We start from the raw sequence: 23,093 nt of genomic DNA, 5'->3' as shown, positions 1-23,093 counted from the left end.
TCTGCCTGTTAAAAAGAAGTTTTTCCCTCACCGCTGACATTTTAGGTTTCTGTAGGCTAAATTATAGAGTGTGGTCTAGACCTAGGCCTACTCTGTTTTAAGTTTAATAACTGTGGCTAGCATATTCTCCCGTTAGCTAGGCATCTTGCTCCAAGGCTAAGTCCTTTTTGTCAATGGATAATTAGCTATGTAACATGCTAATAATGCAAAACTCCTTCTTGGACTTCTTGCAGTCTAGCGACTAGCCTCCTGTGACTACCCCCAACAGTTGTCATAAAGGGCAAATTTAGCTTTAGCGATTAAAACCTTGTACTGTACCAGGCTGTAAACATAATTTGGGCATTTTAACATGGGGTATATGGAGATTGACTCCTTTTTGGTTGCCAGCCTCAAGTGGCTACTCGACGAACTGCAGTTTTTGGCACTTGCAGATTGGCTTCATTGTGGAGTAGAAGTAGAAAGTGGCATGGAAAGAAATGACTAAAGTAAATTACAAATATGTCAAATTTGAGCTTAAGCACAATTGTCTTGAGTAAATACTTAGTTACATTCCACCTAGTCTCGCTTTGCCAGACCATCCTGCGGAGCGGAGGAGGGTCTTAATCGGAATTAATCGGAAACTGTTTTGATTGATACCTAATTGTCCTTATGGGGAAATTAGACTTGAACCCGTCAACACACATGGGCACACAGGACCAGTAAATACACAACATGAAAGAGTAATAAAATGAAAATACGCACCCTGAGGCATTAATCAGTGTGGGTTTTTGTACTGCAGTACAGCCTCTAACCTCTGCTTATCTTAGGCTCCTGTTAAAAATTGTGATACAAAAAAAAAAGTGGTACAGGCACAAAGGAGTTCTTAAACCGATATAATGTGCACTGCTGAGCTCTGTATCATCTGGTAACAGCTCATACTGAGAGTACATAATATGGGATGAAACGAAGAGGATCATCTTTACCTGTTTAAGTACGCACTGGTCAAAGAGAGACTGACGTTAATGATGATCTTTCTTTACCAAATGCAATAACTTTGATTTTGATGATACAGGAAGGTTCCCAAATCATGCAGTCATTCCATGGCGGATTACACTCTCCAAAACAGCCTGACTAAACATTTAATAACTTGTCATTTATCAAAACAAAAATGCAAAACATTTGGCCAGAATCTGGTCAGACACAAATAATAATGTATAAAATAGCAGGTTCACACCAGGGTTATTATAGATAACTAAATAAATGAATGCCACACGCCACATGGGTGGCAGTGAAGGTCAGGGGCCTCGACGGACCAGACCCGGGCAGCAGAGGCTGGCTCTGGGGACGTGGAATGTCACCTCTCTGTGGGGGAAGGAGCCGGAACTTGTGCGGGAGGTGGAGCGCTACCGGTTAGATCTGGTGGGGCTTACCTCTACGCACAGTCTTGGTTCTGGAACCATACTCCTGGATAGGGGTTGGACTCTTTTCTTCTCCGGAGTTGCCCAGGGTGTGAGGCGCCGGGCGGGTGTGGGGATACTCACAAGCCCCCGGCTGAGCGCCGCTACGTTGGAGTTTAACCCGGTGGACGAGAGGGTCGCCTCCCTACGCCTGCGGGTTGTGGGGAAAAACTCTGACTGTTGTTTGTGCATATGCACCAAACAAGAGTTCAGAGTATTCGGCCTTCTTGGAGACCTTGAGTGGAGTCCTGCATGGGGCTCCAGTCGGGGACTCCATAGTTCTGCTGGGGGGACTTCAACGCGCACGTGGGTAATGATGGAGACACATGGAGAGGCGTGATTGGGAGGAACGGCCTCCCTGATCTAAACCAGAGTGGTTGTTTGTTGTTGGACTTCTGTGCTAGTCATGGATTGTCTATAACGAACACCATGTTCGAACATAGGGATGCTCATAAGTGTACTTGGTACCAGAGCACCCTAGGCCAAAGGTCAATGATCGATTTTATAATCGTTTCATCTGATCTGAGGCCATATGTTTTGGACACTCGGGTGAAGAGAGGGGCGGAGCTGTCAACCGATCACCATCTGGTGGTGAGTTGGGTCAGGGGGTGGGGAAGACTCTGGACAGACCTGGTAAGCCCAAGCGGGTAGTGCGGGTAAATTGGGAACGTCTGGAGGAGGCCCCTGTCCGACAGACTTTCAACTCACACCTCCGGCGGAGCTTTTTCGTGCATCCCTGTGGAGGCTGGGGGGCATTGAACCTGAATGGACAATGTTCAAAGTTTCCATTGCTGAAGCTGCGGTGAGGAGCTGTGGTCTTAGGGTCTTAGGTGCCTCAAGGGGCGGTAGCCCATGAACACCGTGGTGGACACCGGTGGTCAGGGAAGCCGTCCGACTGAAGAAGGAGTCTTTCCGGGATATGTTATCCCAGACGACTCCGGAGGCAGTTGCAAGGTACCGAAGGGCCCGAAGGGCTGCAGCCTCTGCCGTGAAAGAGGCAAAGCAGCGTGTGTGGGAGAAGTTCGGAGAAGACATGGAGAAGGACTTTCGGTCGGCACCAAGGTACTTCTGGAAAACCGTTCGCCACCTCAGGAGGGGGAAGCGGGGGAACCATCCAAGCTGTGTACAGTAAGGATGGGGACGCTGTTGACCTCAACTGAGGAGGTAATAGGGGCGGTGGAAGGAGCACTTTGAGGAACTCCTAAATCCGACTAATACGCCCTCTATGGTAGAGGCAGAGCTGGAGGATGAGGGGGGATTGGCATCAATTTCCCTGGTGGAGGTTGCTGAGGTAGTTAAACAACTCCACAGTGGCAAAGCCCCAGGAATTGATGAGATCCGTCCAGAAATGCTTAAAGCTCTGGGTGTGGAGGGGTTGTCTTGGTTGACACGCCTCTTCAACATTGCGTGGAAGTCTGGGACGGTGCCTAAGGAGTGGCAGACCGGGGTGGTGGTTCCCTTTTTTAAAAAGGGGGACCAGAGGGTGTGTGCCAATTACAGGGGTATCACACTTCTCAGCCTCCCCGGTAAAGTCTACTCCAAGGTGCTGGAAAGGAGGGTTCGGTCGATAGTCGAATCTCAGGTTGAAGAGGAACAATGCGGATTCCGTCCCTGGTCGTGGAACAACGGACCAGATCTTTACTCTCGCAAGGATCCTGGAGGGAGCCTGGGAGTATGCCCAACCAGTCTACATGTGTTTTGTGGATCTGGAGAAGGCGTATGACCGGGTGCCCCGGGAGATACTGTGGGAGGTGCTGCGGGAGTACAGGGTGAGGGGGTCCCTTCTCAGGGCCATCCAATCTCTGTACTACCAAAGCGAGAGCTGTGTCCGGGTTCTCGGCAGTAAGTCGGACTCGTTTCAGGTGAGAGTTGGCCTCCGCCAGGGCTACGCTTGTCACCAATCCTGTTTGTAGTATTTATGGACAGGATATCGAGGCGTAGTCGGGGTGGAGAGGGGTTGCAGTTCGGTGGGCTGGGGATCTCATCGCTGCTTTTGCAGATGATGTGGTCCTGATGGCATCATCGGCCTGTGACCTTCAGCACTCACTGGATCGGTTCGCAGCCGAGTGTGAAGCGGCTGGGATGAGGATCAGCACCTCTAAATCGGAGGCCATGGTTCTCAGCAGGAAACCGATGGAGTGCCTTCTCCAGGTAGGGAATGAGTCCTTACCCCAAGTGAAGGAGTTCAAGTACCTTGGGGGTCTTGTTCGCGAGTGAGGGGACAATGGAGCGGGAGATTGGTCGGAGAATCGGCACAGCAGGTGCGGTATTACATTCAATTTATCGCACCGTTGTGACTGAAAAGAGAGCTGAGCCAGAAGGCAAAGCTCTCAATCTACCGGGTCAGTTTTTGTTCCTACCCTCACCTATGGTCATGAAGGCTGGGTCATGACCGAAAGAACAAGATCCAGGGTACAAGTGGCCGAAATGGGTTTCCTCAGGAGGGTAGCTGGCGTCTCCCTTAGAGATAGGGTGAGAAGCTCAGTTATCCGTGAGGAGCTCGGAGTAGAGCCGCTGCTCCTTTGCGTCGAAAGGAGCCAGTTGAGGTGGTTTGGGCATCTGGTAAGGATGCCCCCTGGGCGCCTCCCTAGGGAGGTGTTCCAGGCACGTCCAGCTGGGAGGAGGCCTCGGGGGAGACCCAGGACTAGGTGGAGGGATTATATCTCTAACCTGGCCTGGGAACACCTCGGGATCCCCCAGTCGGAGCTGGTTAATGTGGCCCGGGAAAGGGAAGTTTGGGGTCCCCTGCTGGAGCTGCTACCCCCGCGACCCGACCCCGGATAAGCGGATGAAGATGGATGGATGGATGAATGAAGTGCAAATCATTTCCGTTTTACTTTTTTACAGAAACTGAACAAGATGGCGCTGTGCAGTAATTGCTTCACATCAGACACTAAAGTAGCGTGAAGATTAAAGGGGTGATAGAATGATTATATCGGGTACTTCACACTGTTCCTTAAGGTCTCCAAATAGGGTATGTAACATTGGTTGGGCTGAAAATGGCCCGTGTGCTGTTCTGTGCGCCCTAATGCAACCCTGTGAAATAGCCCTAGAATGAAACGAGAGGTTTTCTGTCTTTTATGGTATGCTCATGAATATTTAGATGAGCTGCGCGCTGATTGGTACCAACCAACGAGCGAAGCTGCGGAGCAAAGACGTAACATGACCAACAGCACTCACTTAAAGCTACATTGTGTAAGAATTTCTCCCATCTAGCGGTGAAATCGTATATGACAACCACCTGAATATTACTTTCTAGCCCCTCCCGTTCCGATCCATTCCGATCGCGTTTTAACTCCTATACGGTGGCCGTATTATTCCAAGAAGTACAACTTCATCCGTGAGTGTTCCTTCCAGTGTAATAATAGTTTTACGTTTTTGTTATTTTGGTACCATTTCATTGCTAACATCAGCTATCAGGTTCCCAAACGAATGCAAGCTAATGTTAGTAATGTATCAGAGTGAGCCTCCATCTTCAACAGGCTTTCAAATCTGCCGGCAGATCAAGTAATCTCCCCCTGGCATTCGTCACGGTGCCACTGAGTGTAAAAGCGCGAAAGGCGGAGGTATGTCCCTCTTTGGCTAATGTATTTTAAAGATGGAGGATACATACATACGACTCGCTCTTATGTATTCTGAATGATTCTGAATGGCAGATTCTACACTTACGAGAATACTTTGATTAGTTTGTGGAAGTAATTACACATGAATATGCACATATTTGTGAAAGAACAAAGTTTTTTTTTTGCTAAGAATCAACTCAAAACATTACACAATGGAGCTTTGAACATTAAATATCATGGCTATTCTCCGAGTATATGTAGCTACGTACTTCCGAGGCATTAACATGGCCCTGACAAAAAACAAGCTAAAGCAACTGTAAAACTAAATAAGATATATATTATATATATATATATATATATATAACTCAAAAACTTAAACAAATAACAATGAAATTGAGAAGTCAAAACTAAAATAAAACCTAATTGAAAATTAAAACTCTAATAACCTTGGTTCACATTTTACACTTCTATACGGTAATAAAAAACAGTGATGTCAGTCAGTGCGTTTACATCCACAGCAATAACCTAGTATTAGTAACTCTACCTCCAGTACAGTAGCTCGCCAAGCATTTTCCTATTGGATGTTACATATATTAAGTCTTAAAATACTTGTATTCCTTTTTTTACAATCATTACAACACAGTATCCTACTGTATCAATCAAAAGACCCTTTAATAAAGCCAAAATTAGTCTATAAATTGAGTACCACTATGGAGAAATAATTCCTGTGAGCTCATATGAATGAACTGCTGTCCTCTGTTGGTCAGAATGTACAATAAGTGTCATGTCACACTGTTTACTCTACTGAAGGTTTTACATTTTAAAAAGTTTAAAATTTATTTTTTAATTTAATAAGTCATAATAATAATAATAATATTATTATTAGGCTCAAACACCAAAGCGGTGGAACCCTATTGTGTTTGTGCCAGTTTATTAGTATTATTATTATTTGAGTCATTATAAGAAAATGTGCCATTTTGTGTCCCTCAACACAGAGCTGCTCTGTAAATCTGCATAAACAATAAAACATTAAATGAAATGCTTTAAAAAATAGTAAATTGAAAATCAAACATTAAGAATGGGAAGTGGCACGTTTTCGTAATTGGAGCTAGACTAGCCTAACATAGAAACCTGAAACTTGTCACCATAACTGAAAATGATGTGCAAATGCTACACAAGAAATATAAGACGAATCGGCCACGTGGTGGTGCTGTAATTAATGCCCAGAAAAATGGGTTTTGCAAAGGCAATGTGCTCTAAAAAAGCTACTTGGACCATGAAAGTCCACAATTATGGATTTGTTGCTAATTTACATAATGTGATACAGTAATATGAATAGACTTTGGTCAATTTTGATTCTATTAACACTGTAAGAAAGCTTTTTTTGCACATCTCTTTTGTCGGGCAGGTGCGTAGGATATGATCAAAAGTAGCAGATCAAAAGCTTAGAGAAGAGTCCCGCACACTGACCATTACGCAAGCAATAATTTATTTAGAAAAATACAACGTTTCGGTCTTAGACCTTCATCAGGTAAATTCACACCTCAACCATAGTCTTAAATAGTTTGGTTGACTAACCAGGACCAATCAGGTCCGGCTCTTGAATGACGTCACTCCCATCACGGACTGTGAACAGGAAAAGGCAGAAAAAATGCCACTCAGTACATTTAAAAACAATGGATAATCAGACCAGTTATGTTATAGGCTCATAATCAATGCATTGTCATTAGGCCAATATTTTTCTACACTTCAGAGGGGACACAGTCCATTCAAAAGTGGATCATTACATTGGTTAAGTTACATTGTAGCAGTCCATATGCACCCGTACAACGAACAGTTCCTGAGGATAAACTAATAAGGCCTAACATTAAGGCCTTTTGGCGATAGCGTCTGCAAAGTAAATATCCAATATGCCTCGCGTCTTTATAGTAGCAAGTCGTGGTTGCCCCCCCCCCCCTTTTTGGAAGACTGACTTGTTCAATGCCACAAAAGCGCAATGATTAGATGTCATGCTTATGATCATTAAAGTGTACTGCGACCGGGTAATCCCGGTCGTTTCTGCGAATACGTTCGCTTATGTTCGCTAATGCGTCTCCTTGGCTTATATCTCGCAAAGTCAGCGTGAACTAGAAGATCTCTGAGATTCTTCTCACGTTTGTATACGAAGAGCGGCAAGTCATTCACAACATGTGAGAGTTCAGGATCTGATTTTAGAATGTGCCAATATTTTTTTTTTAAACTGGACGTATGGTATGTGAGAGAGGAGAGTAAGTAGTGATACAAGTGACAGAAAAAACGCTTTTCTTTTTTCTTGCTTTTCTTTAGCAAGTCTGACCGAGATATATTCAGGGCTGTTTTGTAAGATTTGTCAACCCATTCTATTGGATAACCTCGCTGTACAAATCTGTCTTTCATGTCATTTGTTTTTCCATATAATCCTCAGTGGTCTCACATATTCTTCTAAGTCTTCTGAGTCTAAAGTATCTATCTGTACCATTTCCAAATTCTGAACAAATGTGTGTTTTTTTCGACATTCATGACAAATTTGCATAATTAGGAGCACAAATAGACCCCATGCTTGTACCAGACTCCTGTAGATAAAAGTCCCCATTAAACATGAAATAGTTTTTCCTCATCACAAAAGCAGTTAGGTTGATTAAAAACTCACTAGGTGGAATAGCAGTGTTATCCCGGTCTTTTAAGTAAAAGTTCAAAAGCTTCCAGGCCACAATCGTGCGGTATGTTTGTATAAAGGCTAGCAATAGGCTAGCAATATTCTATTAATACCAACATTTGTTTACAGGACTGAGCTACACATCTCTACTATAAATGAGCAGGATGTGTGAAAAAACATGGCCAATATCAAAGAAGCAGGAAATTGGCCATAACCAACGGTTTGTCCAATCATCATACATTTTGGAACATATCTTCAGTCCATATTGAGGAATAGGTCTTCACAGTGATTTTGAGCTCAACCCATAGCGGACAGAATTTTCACCAAAATTGGTGCATTTGTTTGTTTGTCTGGGGTCAAGTATTTTCTTTCTTTTTTTGTAAGATTATTTTTTGGGCATTTTAGGCCTTCATTATATAGGACAGCTGAAGATGAGGGAGGGGAGAGAGAGAGAGAGAGAGAGAGAGGGGAAATGACATGCAGCAAAGGGCCTCAGGCAGTGGTGTAGTCTACGTGATACGCAGGTATACGCAGTATACCCACTACGAAAGCTCTTGGATTTCCGTATACCCACTTAAAAATGCTCAATGACATGCAACGACATACTTTCCATTATATTTTTGACATATTTAGAATTGTCATCTGTGTTTTTTTTTATCTTTGCATAGGCTAAATAAAGGAATTTCCACCGTAAATTGGTTCATAAAAGTGTATCATAATGCAGGAAATGAAGTCTTTGACGCTCAAAATTTCCCTGGTGGAGGGCACCCCCAATATGATATGCCCCCTCCATGACCCATATATATATAATACAGTATACCCACTGCAATACATTAGACTACACCACTGGCCGCAGGTCAGAGTCAAACCTGCAGCCACTGCGACAAGGACTGAGCCTTTGTACATGAGGCACACGCTCTACCAGGTGAGCTATCCAGGCACTTTTATGCCTTAATAGTCTTATGTTGCTAATACAAATAATTATTCACAAAAAAATATTCATTAGGTCTTAAAATTTCAAATATTATCATGAATGTTGCCACATTAATTGATAAGAGTATAAGCAACAAATGTAGGATTTTTTGTTTTTCAGATTTTTAAGATAATTAAATTCAAATTCAAATGGTTAAAAAGAAGTAAAAACTATTAAAAGGGACATTTTTGACAACACTGGCAGGCAGGGAGAGCCTCCCTGTTAAGGATCACCTGGTTTTATGAGCATTCAATTACACACCTTTACCTGTGGCACTGCGTCACTGACCAGAACTCCTCGCGCCCACTTCCGCAGCTCACCTGCGATATCCTCCCTGAATACCACGCGTGTTGTTTTTAAAGCTATTTATTGTAGTTTAGGCGTTTGACGTGTCGGACCGGTCCGGCAGGTTTGTGCGGTGGCAAAGCAGGTGAGGCAGCGGGGGAAGAAGGGCGGGGAGCCGCCGCCGAGCTCTCTACAAGCAGGAAGAAGAGGATAACATGGTGCGGTGACAAAACGCCTGGACACAGACTGAGAACAGGATTCAACTTTTTTTTAATTTTTTATACATATAAATCTGCGAAGGACACGGAGTAAGTTCAGTTTAATATATAAATGTGCTTGAGTGTGTTTTGCTTTGAGGTTTTAGGCTTAATAGTGTTAACACCGAGAGCAGATGAGTTTTTCAGCTGGGCGGCTGCTGCTCAACACACCTTTCCTATCAAAAGAGCATTCGCTGTTTGTAGGCTAGTTTCTTTGCGGCTAAAATATGAGCTCAAAACGTTCACTTTATAAAGTGAACTATAAATAGTTTGTGGTATAGTTGGTAATTTTACCCGCCTTAGTGCCCTGGCTCTGTCTTGAAATACGTTTTTCCTACTATTTTCTAGGCTACCAGTTTCTTGTATTTTGTCCATTTTGTCCATGTTCAATGAGTTTAGATAAGTAGCCTATTAAAACACTTCTCCGCCAATACAAATCACACCAGTACAAAGTGCATCGTTAAAACTGAACACCACAGCCTTCACGTTATCAGCACTGTTGTGTTAGGATGCGTTAGTTTTAGCTAGGTGTAGGTCTACCTAATAAACTGCCAACTGAGTGTACAATATATAGCCTAGGTCTACATAAAGGAATGCAGTGGCAAAAGTAGTGTTATACAGTAATGGAACAACTAGACTAATGTTTTTTTCTCGCCCTTCAAAAAGTAGCTAAGGGAGTAAGGAAAAATGTCAAGTACCAAAAGTTAGCATTGAATATCTGTTCAGATTCATAATCTGTTTGCTTATTAATTCAATTCAACTACATTTTATTTATAGTATCAAATCATAACAAGAGTTTTTTCAAGACACTTTACAGATAGAGTAGGTCTAGACCACACTCTATAATTTACAAAGACCCAACAATTCCAGTAATTCCCCCATTATTATTGAACAAATAGTTCCTGATTTAAAAGTAAGCTAATTTTAGACTGTATTGTACTTGTACAAAGCTCTCATATGACTGCTTGTGTTAAGACAACATTTAACATGGGAGAACGTGATCTTATTTTGTGAAATTTAAGACGTACCTCTTTTTTTTTTCCTCAAAGTATTGTTTTGGTAGGCCTATTGGTATCAGGTAATGTCAGCACTATTTAAAAGGATACCCAGCCCCACAGTTCCAGGGTTGCTGCTCAAGGCTTTACCATGATGACTACGGATAACATATCATTTGTTAAAAAATAATCTTCATCTGTTTTGCGCTTATACATTTTTTTTGAAAGGGAGGATAACATTGCTTTAGTTTGATTGCTCACTTAGGAAAAAAAGTTTTTCTTCTCACATCTTTAGGATGGGTGGATGGATGTATGGTGCCCCGGAAGGGCCATGGAGGAAGATATTTTATATGGGAAGAAAAAAACAAACAACTGTTGTGTTCTCTAGCAAAAGGTTTACGTCGCGCACACGTTTGGCTATGTCCTTTTTCTGCTGTGAAAATTTGTCCCCCTAGAGTGTGTTTTAATGACCTGAATCAACATTGACCACGGCTGCTGTTTTTTGTTCCGACTACAAACTGTTTACAGCCACCTCTTGATCTAAGGGAGCTACATCTTTCATAGGAAAAGGAGAGATTTTTTTGAAAACAGAAGCCTGTAAGACTTCCAGGTAGGTTGTGAAACACACCCACATAGTCTCAGTTGTAGCTGTTTTAACACAGCGACAGCTTCTTGGCGCATGTGTCTCACCAGCCTCAATGTTTTTGCCATAAACAAGCAATGGAGCTCTTCTTCTACAGCCGAAGAAGGCTTGAGTCCTTTTGATTAGGGAAATGCCCGTCTCCTTATGAAAATGATAGACCTTGAAACCAGTGACAGAGAATTTGAATCGTGACTTGAGAGGCAAATGGATTGATGGGTTGACTGCGGTTATGGCGTCATTGTTTCTTCTGTATGTTTTTCCATACGGAAGGTTCAAATACTGGATCTGTTTGGCGCTGAAGCTTTCTGTTGGCAGTTCAAATGTGGATTTCTTGTTTTCTTTCTACTTTATTTTGTAATTTTCCATGTTGTATAAGGGTCTCAGTTTCTATTAAGGATCTGTTTTGAAATCGCCTCAGAGCAGATCTGTGTGGAACATTCATAAACCCAACCAAGCATCAGTATTTGTACCAAGGGTTTAAAAAAAAAAAGGTTCAAATTAATGAAATTAGCCTGTGGAGTTATACTAATTATATTTTGAATATTTGAACTTCTGTCCCCTCTTTAGCTAGCGTATTATCATGGTTATTGGCACATTACCACCACCAACTAGGGAATAGTGTGAAACAGAAAAACAATCACCCTTTAGCATCTGTATGGTATTTCGCTTGCTTGACACACTGCTGTTTAGCTTTTTAGCCATGCAACTATTGACAATGGCTTTGTGGTGTGTGTTTTTTTTTTATTTATTTATTTTTTTTAAAGTGCTGATACAGGTTAGTGTTGCCCCGTGAGGTAGCAATGTTAGCAGGTTTTTCACAATACGGTACCTGATGCTGTGCAGCTCCATGGCATGGTTCACGGTCAATACATTTAGGACATTTTAAATAATTTGACCCAAATTTCATCAAAGTTACAATATTGTGGGTCCTACATTATGACTTTCTGATGGGCATGTCTTGTATATTGGTCCCTGTGTCAAAATCTAGGGGGCCAGTAGGAGCCCAATATTTATTTCTAATACGTTACTTTTGCCATAGTTGACCAACAGGAAACACGGGGAGATACTGGGGCATGCTGCCACATTCAGTGCTAAATGGCTTACGCTCCATAGCACAAGACCAGGGGATGCTTGATGAAGGTGTTTTTAAGAGGTTTTGTTTTCACCCTTTTCAAATTAATTGACAAACTAAGGAATCTCTGGCTCGATAAAGGTAGCCTATTTGGTATGGTTTTAGGGTAAAATGAAGTATTAATTATGCAAAATAGACCCAGTTATCAAAACATTGATCCATAGTACCACTAACAACACCCCCCCCCCCAGGCACCTTTTTAATCCAGCCACAACCACTTCCGTCAAACGTTTTTCGCATAAGCTCTGCTGAGGTTTCAGCCAACAGTGAACTCATATGTACTGTAAGCACAACACACTGTAGGCAAATTAGAAGTCAAATACAAAACAATTTGACTGCAAAGGGGATGATAGTTGTTGCTGGGGGCGCAATGCATAATTTCACTTTGTAAATGTCATTTATCATATCTGCCGAGGTGATACATAAGGACTGGCTTCAGACTGACATGAGAAAATCTAGAGAACGTCCTCATCATCCAGAGAGAGGTTGAACCTCTAACTCTGGCAGTATAGGTGCCTTGCTCAGGGACGGCCTGTTTATGGATTCATTTTCTGGACTCAGCTGTTAGTAAAATACCTAATAATCTTAATCAAGATTTGACTCGCTTTATTAAGCTCCATTAACACAGAGAGCAGTGATTTTATATTTACTAGTTCTGAAGCTACGGCAGGTAGACATGCAGCTTCGCCAGTATGAGGATTTGTAACTATTTCTGCCTTTCCCCCCCTGTTAACCGCATTGAAAATGGGATATTTCTGACTTTATAGACTAATAGAATAATTGATTAACAAACCGCTGTTTTCAGAGAAAAATCACTAAAAACCCACTGTAGACTGGGAACATGCAACTTTTGTATTTCTTATAACTGAGCACGGCCTCACACTAATGCCTTTTTACACTTATCTTCACTTACCCAAATACTGAAGATAAGATAATGGCTTAAGTGAAGTTTTCAGAGAGAGTACAAATAGTTGAATATGATGGATAAAGGAGATAAGTGGCAGATTGTTTTGGGGTTTACTACTCTATGTGCAGAGTCACTGTATTCAATGGCAATCCAGCAGAGAACAGTCATTCTTTTGGTTTTACCAATTGTTTGCCATCAGCTCAAACGGATTCCCGGCAGGTGCTGCAGAAACCTGACTCTGCATTAATGTAACTGATAGCATCTGTTCTGACTGGCTGGGATTCTTTCTTTCTTTCTTTCTCTCTCACTCACTCACTCTCTCACACACACACATCAAGGACAGAGGTGGTCAAAATCAAAACTTAAGAATATTTGTTCAGGCAATGGAACAAATGGCACAGAAAATAGTAGTAGTAGTAGTAGTAGTAGTAGCAGTCCTCCTCCAAAGATTGGTGAGCGTAGCAGCTTCAGTTGATTATAATAGACGCACTCTGCTCCATGTATTTCGACCGTAGTTTGGGTTGACCCTGCTACATCAGCTGAGCAATAATGTACAGCAGACTAGGGCAGGTGGATTTAATCTTTAAATATTATGACTTTAATGTCCTTAAATTATGACTTTAGTCTTGTAATTTTACAACGGTTTCTTCACTAAATAATACGACTATTCTCCAAATATCAGAACACAGATGGGTTAAGATGTATTTGGAATGTGCAGAAAGTTTTAAACATGAAACACATAAGCTATCACAGTCCAGGGGTTCATAAACAAATTAAAATGAAATAATGAATCCTTAACGTGAACAGGTGTCACGTGCACATTTTAAAGAGGTAACTTCCCCAAACAACACACACACACACACCATGACATATTACTCTGCTGTAAGCCCAGACCTCTGTCACAAAAGGTACTCATCCTGAAAAATATTAAAATGGTAAAATATCTTACTTTTCCTACAATTACCAGCTCTTGCTTCCATAAAGGATCCCTTTAGTTTGTTTTCTGTTCTATCCTTAAGTTTTTCAAAAACTATCCCACAGATTTCCATGAAATTTTGTTAAAAATTTGAAGTGGAGTAGGACCTCCTGCGCTCTTCCTCTCTCCTCTCTGCCCAGCCCCTCCCATCATACAAGCGCTAGTCATTCATTTCATTCCGATGCCGTTATATGAGGAGACATGGTAAAGCCCTTTGAGATTGCATACAGTGTTTTAGGGTTCTAGCTATAGCTACATGAACTTGAATTAGCTGCAGCCATGAGCTGCGTTTAGCAGAAGGCTAAACTACCTGCTCCTCTGCCATGTTTACGTTCCCTATCACACTAGTTCGGATGGCAGCAGCAGGCGGTGCCGCAGACGCGGCCTCTGGTTCTTGTAGAAGGCTAACAAGGGCCCGCCGAACAAGAGGCTGCCGGAGGCAGTGTTAGAGGAAACATAAACATGAAGAAAAAAACGAGCCAGTATTCGTGCTAGGCTGAAGCTAATCTAAATAAACGATTTTCCACTTCAGGGATTGTTCTGCTTTTTTTGTGTTGGCATTCTAAACTCCAGTGGATTTCTGAGGACTATGGTTAACTGCTCCTCAGATCTCTGCAGGGTAAATCCAGACAGCTAGCTAGACTATCTGTCCAATCAGAGTTTTCTGTTGGACGACTAAAACAACTTTTGAACGTACACATGTTCCACCAAAACAAGTTCCTTCCGAGACTATTTTGCAGAGGCACCGTCATTGCGTCCGGGACTCAGCACCGCCCAAGACAATTGCTCTGGTTTAAATGCCAATAAACCAGAGCACGTTTTTCTCCCATCCCGCAATGCTGTGTGGACCAGAGCCGTATATTGGAGAGAGTTTGGCCAACTAGGGAATTGAATGTTCTGAGCTATCCCGTTATGCGATTAGTTCCGAGGTGGTCACGTGTTTCGTGGACTCCATGTTGGTTACCAACATTCATCTGATTCCCATTGACATAGTGCAGGGAATAGTGGAAACATTTAATAAATTATTAAAAAAAATGACATAAATCACTGAAAAAATGTCCAACTGTTGCACGTTTAGCTACAATGAAAGACCGGGAAGCTCCCCGCGTGAACCAAAAAGGTGAAAAGGATGGGTGCGGAAGGTGAAAAGAGCAAACTGGAGGGCAAGTGACTACTCGTTTTTGTGTGAGGTAAATGTCAATTTCTCTCTTCGACTTATGATAACAAATGACATCGGACAAACATAGTAATACCATCGTTAATGTGTACCATGCTGTCAAAAAAGTTCTAACACTGCTTTAGAAATGAATGAAGTTTGAAGTTAGCCATGCCTTATGCTAACGTTAGCTTTTTCGCTAGCACTCCATGGACCTAAATGCTTAGAAATGCTTGTGATCTTGCCATAGTCATGACTTGAATTTAAGGTAGTCTGACTTCAGTTCTCATCTGTAACTCGGATGTAATATACTGTGACCACGCAGTATTGATGATTTAGATCACCAAATGGTATTAATACATAACTTTGCCTCGGTTACTACTAAGTTATTATTGCTAGCATGATAACGTTATGGTCCTGTCCTACCGCAATTTACACCTGACCAAAACACACTTTTTACCTGTATGCTGTCGGTCGCATTATCATTGTCTTATCGTGTATTTTGTCAAAAGACTGTCAGTAACTTTGTTAAGAGTTCAGGGCCCCATTTCAGAAAGCAGGTTTAGTGAAAACTCCTGTTTGTTAACCCTGAGATGAGGGAAACTCTGGGTTTTCTGTTTCAGAAAGAGAGGTAACTCCTCCCTCTGACACAGCGCTCATTCATTTCCTCATTCATTTCCTCATTCATTCATTCAGTCTGTATCGGGGCACTTTTAGCGCATTTATCGGCATGAATAAAAACAATTGTATATTAACCATGTTAGGCAGACTATAAAACGTATTTTTGTTTCTAAAAACATGGCATTTCCTTGTGTCGACGATCCCGTTGATGAAGAAGCTGCTTTACTTTGCAGGGTGGTGTTGGGAGATGATAATGAAGCCCCGACATTTTAGTTTTCAGATAACTTCCTATTTGAGCGGTATCGTTTTTCTTCCCATGCAGCCTAGGCTACGTAACCTGATCGGTCCTCATATCACTAACGTCACCCATGTTAGGGCATGCTCTATATTCCAGCAGATTATTTGTGTCACATAAATGTTTTTTGAAAACGGCAGTTTTCTTTACAACGTTAGTGATGCGGAGCATTTTAGTAAAGCCACTGTAGCGCCAACAGAAGAATGTGACTCGCTCTGAAACGTGTTTTTAAATGTTTTGTAGTGTTCCCTGGACACAAACCAGTAAGAGCCATTAAAAAGGAGTTCCACAGGATTGCAGGTGAATGATGTAAACCCTTTGAAATAAGAGTATGAATTATAATTCTGTTAATGATGATGCTGCAGCCTCAGTGGGATTATTAGGCCTAGTACTTTTTCACCCGCAGTATTGCACCTAAATGAAATAGATTATAGGTTCAATACCATTTCACCAGTAATATTAGGCTATACTTATGATTTAAATATGATATACACTAAATTGGAATATTTACTCTAGCAGCAATTTTCTCCCACGCAAATTCTCTCTTTTGCAGCAACCGCTGTTTTTTTTTAACTCGCTGTTTGTGCGCATGAGTGTTTACGCCGACCTGTTTGTTTATGGTTGTTACCATGGTGAATCGTAGTATCATGGCTCCATTCATGCTGCCTTTTTATTGTGGTGGTGCACGCGCGTGAACCTACTCTGAGTTGATTGAACCAACTCATATCGGCTGTTCTGAAACCGAAAACTCAGTTTCCAATCTCAGGGTAAATCAACTCAGAGATCAGGGTTAGACTCAGAGTTTGTCAAACCTCCTTCCTGAAATGGGGCCCAGTTGCTAGTCATGACGTTTTTGGAAGTACAGAAATCGTGTGTTTGTAGCACAACTAAGTTACTGAATGCCCTTCTGTATTCGGCCTGTCTTGCTCCTGTCACTCACTACAATGGGCATTTTTAGAGGCCCATTTACGATATAGAAGGAAAATATACACTGGAATATTTCCGTAAGGGCCTTTTACATATTGACAAATGTTGATCATAACATGTATATGCCTGTTTATGGTGAAAATAAGCGTTTTATTTCAAGCTAGCACACTCGCCCCATAGGGTTACACTGTAGAGTCATCTGACGATGGTATCCAATATGCCGCCCATGATTTGAGTTGGCCAAACTCTCTCTAAATATACGGCTCTGGTGTGGACTAGCTAGACCCTCCTCCGCAGCGCTGTGGAGGAAGGTCTGGCTATGCGAGACTAGGCTGAAACTAACCCCAGCAGACCAGCTCTTCCAACTGTTTTCACAGCAAATGAAAACTGGGCAATAAACTGGACTACCTTTTTACACGATTGTGTTCCTCTATGTACTGTATAGATGGATGGCAATAAAGTCTCTTATCTAATAGGTTAACTCTGAATTGGCTGCAGCCCTGAGTCTTTGGCTACGGTTAGCAGAACTTTCTCCGAAGGGACGTGCAATAGGAACGCGCTCTCTCCAAAATGACCTGTGATTGCCAAAGTCTCCTGTCAGAGCCTAGATATTCTAAAGCCTGAAAACGGAGCCAAGGAGAGAATACAGAAGCCTTGTTTTTTCTCAGACCACTTGAATTACAATATGCTGAAAGATAAGGATTTTTTTTGCCCAAGGACGCCAAAAATGAACTGCCTAACCCAGCTTTAAATGGCTGTAACTCAGTGGCCATGAGGTTTTGTCAATGAACCACTAACCTGTCCCCTAAAATATTAAAAAATGGAACTTATGTCAACGGACTATGATAGAAAAGTATTTTTTTTTTCTTTCCCCTTTTTGGATTAGTTTTATTAGCCAGTAAGTTTGTGGAAAACTGCCTTCATAGATCACAGGAAAGATGAAATACAAAAAGTGACCACATATATTTAAAGAGCTTATAGGAAATAGGCTTTTTTCTTTCTTTACAGGAGTGTTGGAGCTAGGAACTCTGAAATAGACTACAGATCCACACTGTGCTTGCAGTGTTTTGGTCATGACTTCCCTCCATAAGTTTTTCTTTTGAAGCCTCCGACTCACCTCAGTGGTCTGAGCGAGAGCTGCACCTCCTCCCTCCTCTCAGGTTTCACTGTCGTCGCTCAGGTATGCTCTCTTTTGTCCCTCCCCCCCCAGCCTGCTCTTTGTTGTTGCCATAGCGCAACCCTGGCATGAAACCAATAGACCAAAACCTGTTTTTCGAGACGTTGCTCTGCTGCTGCCGCCCTCCGGGTGGTTGGTTTTTGGAAGGTGGGCAGAGCAGTAAGTGTTGAGACCTCACGAGGAAAAAGGATGAATTTTTCTTTTTTAATGAGGCTGTTTTGAGGCTCGTTGGATATCTCAGGCAGTGTAATTTCTTCATTTATTTCAATACTTGCCGTTAACAGTAACCAGTAAATTTTTTTCTTATAAAGTTTTTCCCCATTACATTTCCTCGTCTTTTTAGTTCACTAAAGGTTGCAGCTTATCGTTTTTGTAGCAGTGGCTCTGCGATAGAAAGAATCCGACTCTTTGATGAAAGGTTAGCGGTATAAGCCTGCCTACATAAAAACTTTAACTATGACTCAAGGTGCTTTTTTAGTAAGACTTACGTTTTTGGTTCTGGGTTTATTTTGGTTAAATTTAGCAACTATGATGCCATGTTTTGCTCCCTACTATTTACACTACCGGTCAAAAGTTTGGGGTCACTTACAAAATTTCCACTCCATTCCAGACAGAATACCAGCTGAGATCAGTTGCATTGTTTTTTTAAACAGGGCAGCAGTGTTCAGATTACATTATGTGCTTACATAATTGCAAAAGGGTTCTCCAATGTTTTCTCAGTTAGCCTTTTTAAAATATTATCAGATTAGTAAACAGAATGTGCCATTGGAACATTGGATGACTCGTTGCTGATAATGGGCAATGTAGATATTGCATAAAGATCAGCCACTGCTTTCTACAACAGTCGAGAACCCTTTTGCAATTATGTAAGCACATGATGTAATCTGAAAACTGCTGCCCTGGTTAAAAAAAACAATGCAACTGATCTCAGCTGGTATTCTGTCTGGAATGGACATTTCTAAGTGACCCCAAACTTTTGACCGGTAGTGTACATCCGTATCCATCCATCTGTTTGCCAGACAGAAAAACAAAACATGATTTTTCAGAAACTAATTATTCAAAACTGCTGACCCTAACATAAGCACATTGATCATCGCATTATTTAGGAGAGTCCAGTGTGAAGTAAAACTGAGGCGATCATTTAAAGAAAAGTTCAAAACTGGAATACAGATTGGGGGGGGGGGGACCCTTTTGGAACCAGCGGCTCATCACACTCGAAACTCTATTAACATAATCAGGAAAACTAGACAAAACTAGCCAAGCCTATGCCGCGTTGTATTTACCTCGGAACTCGGATTTTCCGAGGTCAAAGTCGGAAACACGCCCCCTGACCTCAGATTTACGAGCTCGGAACTCGGACAACGTCGCAGTAGCCCGAGTTCAAAATCCACCATGGCTGCCCCCTGTATCAACAGTTGTGAAAGCTGCAGTAACATAAAGTTATAAGCACTTCTGTCTTATTTGTGTCACTAAATCAGTCGTTCACACAGGCTGGTTCAACTTCTATCTGTGGACATGTTACGCTGTTTGCATGCACAAAAAACGGCGTAATGCGTTGTTATCAACTGGTATTGCTAACAATAGCTAACCGGGCTAGAGCTAATGAAAACAATGAAAATCCGACTTTTAAATGGAACGCATTCAACTCGGGTATGACGTCATTCCCAGCTCCGGCTTCCGAGTTCCGAGGTAAATATAAATGAAAGGTTTTCTTGATAAACTTCTACTGTTTTTCCCTCCCTTGAATCTCGATAACCTGCCAGCATCGGAGCACTTATGTTTGTTGTTCCCACACAAATCATGCTGGCCCGTCCGTTCATGCTCTGTGTTATTTGTCGAGAAACGACACTAGAAACTAAAGGGGATTAATAGAATCAACCACAGCCTCTCCGCCTGGGCAATTAAGAAGGGCAGCGGTGTTTTAGGATCCAAACCGAAATGTCAAAGTGAACCCAAACTCCCAGTAGTTGGTCTCCTACAGGGTCTTCTCTCTGCCTGGCCCTGACATCATGAGCCAATCAGATGTATGAGTTGGCTGTAGCATTTCCCCTCAATGATTTAAGATATACTGTAACATTTAATTTATGGACAGGACGTGCATTCAGGCATGTCTTCAAGCCAGGTCACGGCAATTAATTTTTTCTTTCTTCTGTGTTTCACAATCAAGTAAACCTTTTTATCTTTTAATAGCGTGCATTCCTTCAATGATGGCATGTATAAAGAGTGTGTGGATGAATGCAGGTGTGACGCAGGGCTTGAGTTGACATTGTGTATTCCTTTGGTGTGGCAAGTTATCTGACGGGATGTTGATGCTAAAACACACATCTAATCTTCAGATGAAGACCGCGTCCTTCAGGACATCTTGTATCGAACTGCGTAAAAACGGCTCTAGACAACTAGTGTTTATTGTTAAGTGTGGACAAATTCTTCCTCTGGGAAGGAAATTAATCTTTATTTGGTTCATTGTTTAAAAGAAAACCTGTCATGTAAACCCAATTGTATTCCGGCTCAACAACTGTCAACAAGACCAACAATTAAAGAGTAAAGAAAGACGTTGTAATACTTTAAAATATCTTCTGAGAGTTTAGCCGTCATCTTATTTACTACTTCTCCAGGTGTAGCTCCTCCTCTCATTCTTTACCCCCCTCTCATAAGTCTTTAAACTTCTTTGTTTTCCTTCCCCTTCTCCCTCAGTCTTCATGTGCAGACCTGTGTAACCAGCCATGGACAGTTACATGAATGAACAGTTACAGGAATGTTCACTGGGCTGGATTCCTTAGTTGTTCTGCTCATATTTGATTTGAACGTTGGGAAACACTGACTGCACTGCTCAGTTAGAGCAGAGGTGGTTGGTTTCTCCTGACCTAAGGGGAAATAGTGTAAAATGTTTGCCACCCGTCAGCTTTCTGAAACATATCTGGAGTTTGACATTTACATCTATGTTTGAGATTGAGCCTCAATACTTAAGATCCTTGGCCTGATTGGTAGTCTTGTCTACTTATTCTTTGGTCAGATATTTGCTAGTTTTTCCTCTAGTTGCTTTGTGGTAAGACACGATTAAAACTGATATTGGGGTTAATTTCCGACATGATAAAAAAGGATTTTGTGGATTGTGCATTGAAAGTATTGCTTTTGTTTTGGTATAAAAATAGCATTGTATTGCTGCACTGGTATGTGAGTTCAAATGATAGCCGCCCTTCTGACATATTTTCCACTGCAGGAACTTAACCAAACATATCTGTAACGTGACGTGTTCCATAAATTAATTATGGCTCTGCTGACGAGGGGATGCTAACTATGAATTCCAGCTTGCGGAGGTTTTTGGCCGTGCTGTCAGTCATGATTAGTCAAACAAATGTGTTGTCACATGGTTACATCAAACACAAAGTCTGGCAGAAACCTCGCAGGGAAACATGTTAACCATGAAATGAGATTATAGACAAATAAATGAATAAACTATAAGTGTTTTGGTTTTTTAATATTGTCTGTCCGAAAGTGCTTACTTCACTTGCCTTCCCCAAATAGAGCATAATGAGAGTTACAGCCTGGGCACAGTGGTGTTTTGAGCTTAATTGCTGATGGCAGTAGTCTGCCTCTTATGCTCCTGTATCTAGGCAATAAATGTTAATCATCTGGCACTTGTCAAAATAAAATATGTATATATAATTTTTCCAACCAAGAAAATTAAGAACTGCAGTGATATAACAGAAATGGACAGATCTAGAGTAAAATATTGGGTCTGAACTTTAAAGTACTCCTTCTTTCTCTTCAACTCTTCCATTTCCCAAGTTTGAGTCCTGCTGTAGACCCTGTTAACCCCTACTAAGTTTTGATCAGGCCTTTAATCTGGAACAGGGCACCAGGGACCAGATGCATACAACTGTGTAGATTCACAACTAGAAAGGTGTGTTTACACAAACGCAAAAATATTCAGAAGTATTATTTTAGTCGGCTTTATAAAACGGTGTCTACCCCTGGTCTGAAGTATGAGCGAGGTGCGCACATTTTCATTCTTCCTTTTATAAATACCAGTTTATGTGTGGGAAATGGCTTACGCATCGTCTACACATCTGGCCTCAGGTTTCTTGTTCATCTCTGGTGTCGGGTTACTGCTAAGAACAGACAGTAAATGAGCTGAATAAAGCTCTTGTAAACACAAGGAACTGTCTCTGAGTGGAAGGTGACAATGATCAGGAAGGTGTGGGCCCATTCCTCAGAGTTGCAGATTTATGCTTATTCATTATGACAGTTAAACACACACTGCAACGTTAGGAGGTTTGGCAGAAACTGCTGGTCAAATCAGACCGTAAACCTGGAATGCAGCTCGTTATTTCTGTTTAAGTATCGATGGCTTTACACGATATATCAAGATGGATGTTCAGTTTTTATGGCTATGAATTTCCTGTAATTTTAAATGTTAAAACATTTTGAAGCTGACTTGAGTGTAACTGATCCATCAGATGGATCATCATTTATTCATTTCATGACTTAATTTCTAACCGCTGACTCATTTATTATCCTTCTTTCCTGATTCATTGTATCTGCATATCTTTTTCTATCTGTGCTCTTTTTTTGGCCATTTGTTTTAAAGTACAAAGTCATGATGTGACATTTTTAAACATGTAGGCCTTGTCGATGTAAAGAATGTCACTGTTGTCTTAGCGTTTATTTCGGTCTTCCTCACACTCTACATGCATTTGTTTTTTTTGATGTCAGTACGTGTATTCTGCCCATAAAAACATGGTTGCGCTGTTTGTCTGAAGGGGCATTTGCAGTCCTGGACTTTGGATTTACTGTATGCTCAACGCCAGCTTACTGAAACCATAAAATCCTTGAGGCCTTAGTATGCTTCAAATAAACTAGTTTGTACAAGTTGTCGTTTGACAACGTTGGAAGGTAAGGGCAGGGCGTGAAAAGCCTGCTATTATTATTATTATTATTATTATTATTATTATTATTATTAATATTATTATTAATAATAATAATAATAATTTAAAAAAAATACATTTTTATATAGCGCTTTTCAAGGACCCAAAGTCGCTTTGCAGGGCAAGGTAGAAAACAAAAACAAGGCAA

General features: G+C 41.6%; 1 protein-coding gene across 1 annotated transcript in view; it reads left to right on the top strand.

The window, feature by feature from the left end:
• Nucleotides 1-9,064: 9,064 nt before the first annotated feature.
• The window catches only part of atp8b1 (ATPase phospholipid transporting 8B1), a 43,278-nt gene continuing 29,249 nt past the window's right edge, over nucleotides 9,065-23,093 (top strand). The window contains exon 1 of the mRNA XM_078271819.1: nucleotides 9,065-9,239. The gene's annotated coding sequence lies outside the window, so the exon portion shown is untranslated. The remainder of the gene's footprint in view (nucleotides 9,240-23,093) is intronic.

The sequence above is a fragment of the Sander vitreus genome, chromosome 16, assembly GCF_031162955.1.
Source record: "Sander vitreus isolate 19-12246 chromosome 16, sanVit1, whole genome shotgun sequence".
NCBI classification, from domain to species: domain Eukaryota; kingdom Metazoa; phylum Chordata; class Actinopteri; order Perciformes; family Percidae; genus Sander; species Sander vitreus.
This window is presented reverse-complemented; position numbering and strand designations above follow the sequence as displayed.